The following is an 11,919-nucleotide window of genomic DNA, read 5'->3' on the forward strand; positions in this document are numbered from 1 at the left end:
GGTTCGAGCCGGGGTGGGAGACCTGTTTCACCGGTACGGGCAAATTTCAGAAAAATACTTAGAAAAAGAAAAACAGTTAGAAACACTTGAGAAAGATAGAAAATCAGGATAGAAGATAGGAAAGTAGAAAATAGGGGAAAATAAGAGACGATGCATCCTGGAGTATGATATCATTTGCCAACCGATTGCTACGCAGGCGTCAAAGTTGAGGATTCCCACTCAAAGCGGTTCACTTGGAAAGTGTACGAGCCTTCACCCGGTCAACCCGAATGAATCAAACTTATTTTCATTTATATTTTTTTGTTAAATGTTTTTATATGTAGGGAGAACGAACATGTATGTTTTGTTACTACTTAAATATTTAGATAGATAGATAGATAGATAGATAGATAGATAGATAGATAGATATATAACTCAAAGACAAACTTTTTTATACAGTGCCAGACTCCCACTCAAAACAATTGATTTATTTTCTATCGATGGGTTCTGGTACCGTAAGTTGGTCTAATGTCGACATCCCTCTACTAATTCCGACACCCTTCTTTAGAGATAGGAATAATAGGAAGGTTGGGATCACTTATAGACAAAAGGTATTTTCTTCTCTGATCGCTAAGCAAAGATTAGCGATTCATCAGCGATTCTGACCTTCCAATTATTCTTAACTTTAAAGAAGGATGTTGAAATTAGAAGGGGATGTTGACATTAGACCAACGTACAGTAATTGATAGGTATTCGATGATTTTACGCTATCATTCAAATCCAATTAATGATCAATACTCAAAATTTTCTAATGGGCTTCATTACCTATCGAATATTGGAACACATTGATTGGTTATTCATAAAAAAAAAGAAATGAAAGTCAATCAAATTTGATCGACCTGCTCCAAAATTGATTTCCTACTAGTCAATCAATAAATTCTCAAAAAATATGTAACTCCACGTCTCAATGATATGGATGTAAGGCAAGTAACAGCAGTAACAAAGTAGCAGTAGCTTTAAGGGAAAAAATTTTTGCAGAAAAAAAATTGGCCTTAAAAATTTAAATTAATTTCCATCAAATTTAAAATTTTTATGTAATTTTCCAATTTTGTGCTTTTCGAGCCTTGAAACAGGTTATTTTTGATTTATCTACAAGGTGTAAACATTTTAATATTTTTGTAAATAAAATAGTCAAAGATATTGGTATGATATTGAAATGTAACTTGGCCACACTGGGACAGTTCACATTTGGGTGACAATATAGCTCTAGCCCCGTTCTATTTATTGCATTCTTTTAATGGGGATACTTAGGCATAAATAGGTATATACCAGGTATATGCTGATGCTAAGGTTCTGTTTTTGACCTTCCCAAATCTCGGAATTATTTAAGGTACGAAACTTGAAAAGTCAAAAAAATCTCTAGAAGGTTAGAACATTTTTTAAAAATGTGCTCTAAGAGTCACTTTTTCGCCTTGTCTCTGTAAGGGTAACTTTATTCTATGTTAGAGGTTCCGATTGACATTCTTCAACCCTTGTATTCCCCAGTCGTTTAATATGATTATTTCATTTAAGAATAATAGTAGACTAGAGGCCACTATGTCTTCCCGTGTGCAGCAGCTTGTTGATATTTTCAATTTTTGCCTGTCGAAGGTTGGAGCTTGGGAGTACGCCCAGTCAGCACATTATTACAGGCAAAATTTAAAAATATCAATTTTGGCTAATACACTTCTTAAAAAGGATTTTCTGACTTTTTCGTAATAATATTTTATGTCCACCACTGGAAGGTATTCTTTCCAAAAAAAATTGAATTTTGACAAATCTTTATTTTTCGATGACGTCATCGTTTCATGACGTCATTTTGCCTTATTTCCTTAATATCTCACCTTAAAGGAAGAAATTTTGGCGGAAAGAAAATTTGGCGGATTTGGCGGATTTAGTCAAAATCCGCCAAATTAAGTTCCCGCCAAAATTTATTTTTTCCTCCATCCGCCAAATTAAATTCCCGCCAAATTTAAATTATTTCACGCATTCCCCAAATTCATGCTATTTCAAGCCTTAAAACAGGTTTTTTTGCTTATTCAATAACGTTTTTAGCCAAAAATATCATGCAACCGCCAAATTAAATTCCCGTCAAATTTAATTTATCTAGCTATCCGCCAAATTAAATTCCCTCTGAAAAAACTTTTTCGGCCATCCGCCAAATTAAATTCCCGCCAAAATTACTTCCTTTAAGGTATTCATTTTCAGATATAGGTTGGGATCTTTTACTTTATCAGTTTTTCATGCTCTTTCGAATGGAACAAAAATTTTTTCAATTTTGACTACTTTTTACTTTGGTTGCCATAGTAACCAATGACGTTAGTTTCCATGGCAGCGGGTGGTCCCACCCGGCCCCACCTCTCTAATTTTGATCTTCTACATTCAAGGAACAATATTCAATCATAAAATCCCTTTGCACAAGCTGCTGCACACGAGAAGCTTTTTCGCGACATAGTAGCCCAGGCTAGCGACATAGTGGCCCCCACTATAATCAAATACTTTGCGAAATTTTCGACTCTGAGTCGTCTTGTTTATATTTGATAATACGAAATCGAAAGTGGCTAAGTCTAATTTTTCGAGAGACTGAGTGGACTGAGTTCCAAGTGGCTTATTATGATCCAGGCGGACTCGACATCTTAGAATGCATAGGCCCTTAGTCGATCGAGAATTTACAACTAGGTCACAGTGTGGATCTAAACCACACTGAAACGACCGCCTTCCATCACGCATCACGTTCGCGAAAGAGCGCGCGCACATTATTAACGCCTACATGTCATCTCCAGTACATTTTAGATTATTCATTGAAAACAGATTACAATATAGTCATTTTTCATGTCTCGATTATTCAATTCCGAATAAAAGACATTCAGCCAAAAAAAGAGAAACACCTGGGTACTAGTTAAAAAAACCGAAAGTAAATGGTAGACGAAGTAATGAGCCTAGGCAAAACGAGATTAGCGTACCACTATGAAAGAAACCGCCTCCGGCGGTCGATAAAGCGTTACATCCGATTCCCGAGCTGGTTCCAATAATCCTACGCGTAATAGCGCGTAGTCTTAAAAAAATAACGCAAATGTTATTTTTTTTACAAATTACGTATAGTAGAACAGTAAAAACACAGTTGTGTAATATACGACTTTTTGACGTTTGTCTTTTACTAAGTTCAATAAAAACTGTAACGTGCTAAAGCACTGGGCTCAACTTCAGTGTACGTGTGAAAGTGGAAGGCCCAATTGTAAACACTTTTTTAAAACAGGGTGATGGGCTCTCATGATAATAGAAGGCCGTTGCAAACCCAGGGTGATAGGCGCTCGTGATTAAGGAAGGTCCAATTGATGTAAACCCAGGGTGACGGTTACTCGGGATAAGAGAAACTTCGTTGTAAACCCAGGGTGATAAGCGCTCGAGATTAAGGAAGGTCAAATTGTAAACCCAGGGTAATGGTTACTCGGGATAAGAGAAAGCTCAATTGTAAACCCAGGGTGATAGGCGTTCGGGATAAGAGAAGGCCCAGTTGTAAACTCAGAGTGATGGGCACTCAGAATTAGGGAAAGCTTGCTGGTAAGCCCAGAGTGATGGATACTCGGGATAAGGTAGCTAAATTGCAAACGCGGGGTGAAAAAAGCCTTCTTTGATGGGCACTCAGGAAAGGGAAGGTTCAATTATAAAAGCCAGAGCGATGAGTACTCAGAAGGATTAGAGAAAGCTCAGTCGTAGGTAAATTTAGAATAAAGAATTTTTTTCCGTGTGGCAGAGCAACCTTTTATTTTGGCACCTAGATAAATTGACGTCAAATATTTTTCAACATGATTGAAAATTTCTATTTTTGTATTTTGACTTTTATGACGTTAAATAAGCGAAAAATCCCGGTGAAATGGGGATAACTCGCGAAAATAAATCGAAATTCCAAAAAATGAAAAAACTACCCCTAAGTTTTAACATAAGGAGGGCGTGTGCCAAATTTCAGCTCCTTAAACCGATTATTCCGCTCTCTACGCTGCCCCAAAGTTTGTAGACAAACAAACTCACAAACTCACAAACTCAAAAACATTCTGAGATTCTAGCTCAACTGAAGTTGAGAAAAAGATTGAAAGCTCAAATAGACTAGGTACCTGGAGCCAGTTATCGATATGAATGGTTTTCAATCCATCGACAAGTGCTTTGTACACGTCATCACAATGTCCGAAATCGAACCATATAACGTCAACAATCTATCGGATAAAAACAAAGAAGTAGTCGAAGTTACAATGAGATTGATTTAGAAATTAACTCCTTAATTCTAAAATGCAAATGATACTTCCCAAAATTCGTGGTACAAAAACTTTGATTGAATCATGAAAGCAAAGTAGGAAACTATTAACATTACGCTACATAAAGTTTACAATATTTCTGTCAAGTTTTGAATTGCCAACGAGTATTATAAGTCCTAGAAGATTCTCGTGCACCATTGCAATGTCTTCTGACCTTACATCACGGACCCAACAACTGATTTGCGGTAAGTAACGTAAAATCACTTTCAACCTATCAGCTGTTGGGTCCATCCGAGGTATTAATTCTACCTCAATTTAATCTGCAGCGGGGACGAAAAACTTTTGATAGAATTCGAATTAGATAGTGGCCTTGTTTAATGATAACCTCCAGGGGGAATATTATCAAAAAGAAAAAAACAAGCTAGATGCTGAATGGACCTACCTGATGATGAAAGTACTGTCTTTCCGGCAAAAATAGGTTGTTCCGGCGATTTTTAAATAGCTCCGGCTTCAAAAATCAATTTTATTGAAAATTGAAACATGCTTGATAGTGGGCATTGCTATTTATAATGTTTTTGAATGAAAAAACAACCAATTGTAAGGAAAAAGTTTAATGAAAATCCAGAAAAACGGTGATTTCCGGCATTTTCGGCCGGAAAAAAAATTTCCTCAAAAATCAAACTCGGCCATGTTTTGAACAATATTATTACGCATCTTTGAGAAAAAAATCAGAAAAAACTAATGATAAAATCTCGAGAAAATGCAAAAAAAACAGTTTTTCCTGCATATTTCTGGCATTTTCGGCCGGGAAAAAATATTTTTCGAAAATCGGGCTCCGTCACTTTTTAAGTATTGTCATTTTACATCAGTGTGCAAAATTTCATAAAAAAATATAAAGTACAGCTCGAGAAATTCAAGAAGTACCGTTTTTCCAGCGAAAATCGGCTGTTCCGGAGATTTTTAGAAAGTTCCGGCTTCAAAAATCAGTTTTAGTGACAATTGAACCATGCTTGATCGTGGGCATTGCTATCAACAATGTTTTTGTGTGAAAAAACAACCAATTATAAGGAAAAAGTCCGATGAAAATATGCAAAAAAAATGCAAAGAAAAGATTTTTTCTCAAAAATCGGACTCGGCCAAGTTTTGGGCATTGCTAATACGCATCTTTGTGCAAAAAATCAGAAAAAACTAATGATGGAATCTTGAGAAAATGCCAAAAAACCGGTTTTTCCGGCATATTTCCGGCATTTTCGGCCGGAAATGACTTTTTTTCGAAAATCGGGCTCCGTCACATTTTGGGCATTATCATTTTGCATCATTGTGCCAAAAATCAGAAAAAACTAATGAGCCAATCTCGAGGAAAGCTGGTAACAGACGGACGAACGAACGAACGAACGGACGGACGGACATCGGTTAATTTATAGGACCTCCAAGGTAGGTCCAAAAAAAAATATATTTTTTGTCTCCGCTGCAGATTATATTGAGACAAACTTTAATGAAACAATATTTTATTCAGGAGCAAACGACCCCAGAGATGCCATGACCGATCTAAGCCAAAATCTTTCGTGTTTTCTTTGTCTTGATGATTTAAAAATACAGTTTACAAGAAAAAACAAAATTTTAATTATAGTAATTCAAATTTTGTTTTTTCTTGTACACTGTATGAAGCTCTGGTCCTAATCATCGAGCACTCTTTGATAGAATCATCTATCACTTATTGATATTAACTTAAAAATAGCCAAAATGTCGGATTGAAATCCATACGAAATTGAGAGTAATCAAGCGTTCAAAATGGAAGTTTCATGTTAGATGGAAAATAAGATAATAATCAATAAAATAATGAAATTGAACTGATTGATATACCAGATTATATTGCTGTATTGTGCAACAAATTACCTGCAAGTTCATCCGAAAAGAACGAAATTGTATCTACCCTCAAATCTTTAAAGAATGGTAAATCCTCAAACGCTCTTCCTGTATAATTCTTCAAGTATGCAGCCAAACGCGCTATTATCAGAGCTCGAATTAATACTTCTTTAAAAATGGACGACGAAATCTATACCATCATCATGGGGTCATTCAAAGCTTATTGCCTTATGGAAAGGAGAAGCTAAAGGAAGTACAAAAGACCCATCATGGTACAGAGGTTTATAAGTAGGATCAAGTCTTTGTAAAGTTATGGTGATAATAACTTGAATAGACTTAAAGACTGGTATGACGAACAACTGCTCGACCAGCAGCAAGGATTTAGACGTGGTAGAGGAACCGCAGACGGCATATATGTGACAAAAAGACTTCAACAAATCTCGGACAAAACACAAAAGCCATTATATCTCCTATTCGTCTATTTGAGCTCCGCGTTCGACCACGTTGTGCGAAATTGGCTTTTCGAATCTATCTACCAGAGATTTCCTGAGCAAGTCGAGTCTACCCTAATAAATCTACTCGAATCATTGTATCATAAAACAACAACATCATTAGCACAAACTCCAGATGATGTTTTCAAGCTTCTACTGCAAACTCTCAATGAAACATTTCTTCGTTTTCACCTCCAAATAAACGCCAAGAAAACCAAAACGATGTTAATAAATTTCAAGTCTCAAAACCAAGATGAGTATCCTCAATCTATCGTCACTCTTAATGATCAAGTCATCGAAAATGTTGAAGTGTTCAGATATCTTGGAGACGACATACACTTCAATCAACCTTCAACAGGAGATGCAGAGATTGACTCCTAAATACAATGGTGCACAGTCGAACCTGTCAAACGTGGAATATTACTCAACAACAACAACAGCGAATCCGATCCACCTACATTAATATGCTTCGTAAGATGGTGAGAGGCGGCTTTGAAAGAAGAATCGATGAAAACAATGAACAAAATTTCCCCTTTTTCATGTCAAGCGAAGATGTTTTACGCGTCTGTAAGACTGAAGACATCCTTCAATACGTCAAACGACAGCAGCAAAACTATCTTGGCCATATTGCAAGACAGAAGAACACCAGCATCGTCAAAAGACTGCTTTTGAACGACAACGCTAACAAGAAAAGTGGCCGACCAACCAAAACACTCGAAATTCACGTGCTCGATGGTCGTTCAGCAGACGAGTTCTGCAAAGAGGTCTTGAAGAAAAAGAAAAAGAAAAAGAAGGATATGGTTGGCCTTCGCCCTAACCACTAAATGTTGGCACCTGCGAGCACGAGCTAAAGAAGAAGTAAGAAGTAATAAAATTTCTATTTATAGAAACCAGTAAATTTTGGTTCAAACTCTTCTTATTCTCTGAGAAAGGCTTTTTTTAATTGTTCTTAGGTTTTTGTTAAAATCAAGCTTCATGTTCTAATAAAATGGCACAAAAAATACCTAGAACTGTCAAATTTGAAATAAACTTACAAGACTCCAATTGTCTGACTTAGTGCCATCATAACGGATGCTGTCTCCAAGATGACCTCGAATCATTTCATGTGCCATGTAAGACGTTGTCCCACATCAGCTACTCAAAAGGCCATCAAGGCTATCTTCAAAGAATTCGGAGACTCCAAAGCCTAAAAGTAAAGGGAATAGATATTTTGCTCAATTAATGACTTTAAAATTGTTGGGCACGCATCAAATAAATTTCATTTGAGGCTCAAAGAGTTATTATTAATTTCTAAAGACAGACCTGACATTATTAACGTACAGAAAAATCTGTACCTTTATATTTGTTTAAGTGATGTTTTTGTGGAAGAGGGCATAGTGAATTTCTAGTTTGTTATTTTAGATTTTCTTGATTTATTAGATTAATCTGTTATAACGCCCAAAAGGATGTTGCATTCATCAAACAGTTACAGTTGAAAGAAATTTTCTTGAATCTCATACCGTGAGGTCGGGTAACTTGCATCAGTGGAGGCTAATATGCATAGCCCTCAATTGAATGACCTGGCTGGTCATTAAAATACAAAAGTTAAATCAAAACAAAAATGGTAGAGTACCCGACTTCACGGTAAACTGTTATAATTTGGGCAAATTTGTGGGTTTAGCTTTCAAAAAGTTGTGTGATAAAGTGCGCGGATGTTTCATTTAGTATAAAAAATCTTACCAGCTATTTTCAATTCGCCATTTTTTGTCAACAAAGATGTTTTCCATCTTTAAGTCGCTGAAAAAAAATGAAAAAACGGAATATTAACATCAAAATCGACCGTAGCAGAATCTGATAGCCGGAATCCTAACGAGTGAGATAAATCGAATGGCTGTCTAAAGTCCTGAATTAAGAGTGATAAGGCCGGTCTCCACTTGCGCGCGCTGCCATCACACCTTTTGGCTTCAATCCTTTTTGCTTGGAAAAAAGATTACGTCATAAAAATGTAGCGCGCGCTCGAAAAAAAACTTAAACACATTTCAAATTTTTTCAACCGTTATGTCACAGATCGCGCCAATGGAGTTGCTTCATTATTCTTTCGACCAATGGGGTGGAAGGTTTGCTCGAAAAAGTGCGATCGAAGCGTGCGCAAGTGGAGACCGGCCTATACATGGCTCTCATACGCATTGATAAGTGAGATTAGAAAAAACTATCGATATTGATACTTCTTGCTAACTTGTATATTTATGAATATCGGCGCAATCATTTGTTGAACGGTGAAAAAGAAGGCGGCTATTATATTTTGATTTTTCCCCGGTATATCGGTGCAATCATTTAAACATTTTTAACTTTATTAAAACCTACCGATGACAAATTCCGAGTTGGTGACATTGTTGACACCTTTGACGATGATTTGGAACAATTCCTTTACTTTTTGCTCCTCAACGAATGGAGCAGGTGATAAGTAATGGCTTAAATCACCATTGTGACAATATTCCATTACTATGTAGGAATACTTTTTTCCGTCAAATTTGGTGTAAACTTCAACCTGAAATCATGAATGAATATAAAGTGTGATTTTCAAGATAACCAATGTAACGGAACAAACTATCGGTTTCGGCGTATGTTCAGCGCCGTCAATAATGTCAGTATTTTTTTTGAATTACTAGTTATTGAATTACCAAAACCCTTTTTTTATGGGGGGGGGGGGGGTGGTGCCGAAATACAAAGAGTGAAAAAAGACGTTTCTTATTACTAATTTTTACAAAGATATTTACTTTTAATACGGTGCGCCAAAATCAAAGTTTCCTGAAATTGCCCCAGTTTGTCCAAATTGTAGCCGACCCACCACGCTACTGTTGATAGTCCCATGTTTCTAATGGCTGAGGATTTGAATTCCATTGCTTTCTAGCCAAAAAATTCAATGGAATGGAAAAAATAGCACAATATTTTGCAATGAGGATTCGCTCATCTGATTATTTTCAGCGGGGACGAAAATCAGCGTATAATTTTCAACTGGGGACGATATCTTGGCCAATTTTTCCAGTAGGAAGGGTTCCCAGTGGGTCTGTGAGAAAGGGGTGTAATCTAGTTTTCGAAGGCAAGGTCAACCCCGGTGGCATGGCTTAAAATCAAACTTGCTTGATGGTGAAAACACAACAAAACACATCCTAGCTGGCACACAACGTTGTTTCAACATTCATCTGACGTTATATGTACGTTATGAACGTTATATGGACGTTGTGAACGTTAGATGAACGTTGAAAGAGTTGTGCGTCAGCTGGGATACAGAACAAGACGTATCTAGAAAGATAAGTGATATCAACATTTATGAAACTTAGCTCAGAAATTTGATTTTTTTCAGACTCTCTTAACAGTGACATTAAACTCTCTTGACAGAAAAAAAAGAAAAGATGGCGGACCGCGGAGGTGGCGCGAACAGCGAAATCACTGAAAATGCCACTGAAGAAACTGAAAAATCTGAAAACATCATTGAAATCATCATCAAAGAAATCAGCGAAAACGAAGATCCATGCTCAATCTTTCAAGAGAATTTACAAACTTTGTACCGAGCTTCAAAACAAGACTTGATCAGCCTACTCAAACAATTGAATTCAAAAACTGCCCACAAGCTGAAAGAACAGCTCTTCTGTCGCTTTGTGGAAAACTTTGCAAAAGACACATTATCAGAAAATGGCTTCCATCTGCCAGAAACCGATCTCAACGCCCACATGAAATCACATAAAAACCATACACTCCTATGTAACGACATCTTCAACACAGATCCTTGACAAGCTACAAAGTATAATTGAATCAAACGAAAACCTTCGCAAAGATAACAAAAAGTTAACAGAGTGTATCAGTCGAATCCAACAATTTAGTTAACAAAGCTCGAACAAAAATCAGTCGAAACCAACAATTTAGTTAACAAACTTGAACAAGAGATTATTAGACTGTCAACAAAAATTGGAGCAAACCGGCAATCTACTCCGGCCTTCATCCCCAACAATCCACAGGACCGACAGACTTCAATTCCCAAACCAAAACTCTCCAACAAGATTGACCCTCCCATACACCAAAGACCAACACTGGATCAACCCCGCACCCCAAAAACATACTCTCAAATCCTTTTGGAACTACCAGAAGACTCTTCGATTCTTGGGTCTCCAAAGGAGCCAAAATTACCGCCACCACCACCTCCACCACGTAAAAATGTTATTATATTTGGAGGAAAAAAACCCTTATCTTCAATTCCCAACCAAACACCAGTCATTGGTAACCCTAAACCATTTTCTTTATTTGTCGGAGGATTCCATCCACAACTACAAATTACAGACATTAAGGAAACAATCGAAAAGGATGTAGGAATTAAAGTAATTAAAATCGAACTCAATAAAGAAAACCAGTACAATAAGTCGGTCAAAGTGGACATCAACATCAGAGACAAAAACAAAGCTTTAGAGGAGAAAACCTGGTTTGAAGGTCTTATTGTTAAGCCATATCGTCACAGGAGAACACCCAGAAACATGGACAACCACCCAGAACGACAATATCAGCAATCAGAGGATAATCATCATAAACGAACAAATCATTACAACCAGCAAACCAGATTGAGGCGAAACACTAATGATGTAAACCATTGGGACTCACTTAATGATGGAAGGTGGTAGAAAGGATACAACCACTACAGACAAAATTAAATTTATAGCTTTAAACTGTAGTGGATATAAAGCTAACAGTGCATACGTTGACTCTCTAACAAATACCTATGATTGTCTCTTCCTGAATGAACTCTGGATAACAAAAACAGAAGAGCACCTCTTAAATCATTACAAAAACAAATTTAAAACAATATTTCAACCAGCGAAGAAAAGAAACACTGGTCGTCCGTCTGGTGGAACTGTTCTTCTACTGAGAAAACAAACATTCCACAACACTGTCACCATCATACAAGAAGATTTCCTAACCACTGTCAAAGCTTTCATCAACAACACGCAAATTCTTATCTCCGGAGTATATCTTCAATCAACCTCTTCGAACACAGAATATACAGATATCTACAGATCCCAAATAGCCACACTCATCGGTATTACCGAACAATTTTCAGAATCATGTGAAACAATCATCCTCGGTGACTTTCAATCATATCCAAAAGTACAAAAAACAACAAGATTTGCTCAGCAAAATAGACTCTCTAAATACCTCAGTGAATTTATAGAAGATAATAAACTAAATCCAATAGACATAACTAAAGGCGAAGGTCCCACCTACACGTATCATCACATATCGCTACCAAACAGATCTTACATTGACCA

General features: G+C 36.8%; 1 long non-coding RNA gene across 1 annotated transcript; it reads right to left on the reverse strand.

The window, feature by feature from the left end:
• Positions 1-7,665: 7,665 nt before the first annotated feature.
• On the reverse strand, positions 7,666-9,139 carry LOC136802726 (uncharacterized). Its single transcript, XR_010846053.1, has 3 exons — positions 8,969-9,139; positions 8,345-8,401; positions 7,666-7,811 (listed from the first exon to the last, which is right to left on the reverse strand). It is a non-coding gene; the product is annotated as an uncharacterized lncRNA (long non-coding RNA).
• Positions 9,140-11,919: the final 2,780 nt, after the last annotated feature.

The sequence above is a fragment of the Clytia hemisphaerica genome, unplaced genomic scaffold (genome assembly GCF_902728285.1).
Source record: "Clytia hemisphaerica strain Z4C2 unplaced genomic scaffold, Clytia hemisphaerica genome assembly, whole genome shotgun sequence".
NCBI classification, from domain to species: Eukaryota; Metazoa; Cnidaria; class Hydrozoa; order Leptothecata; family Clytiidae; genus Clytia; species Clytia hemisphaerica.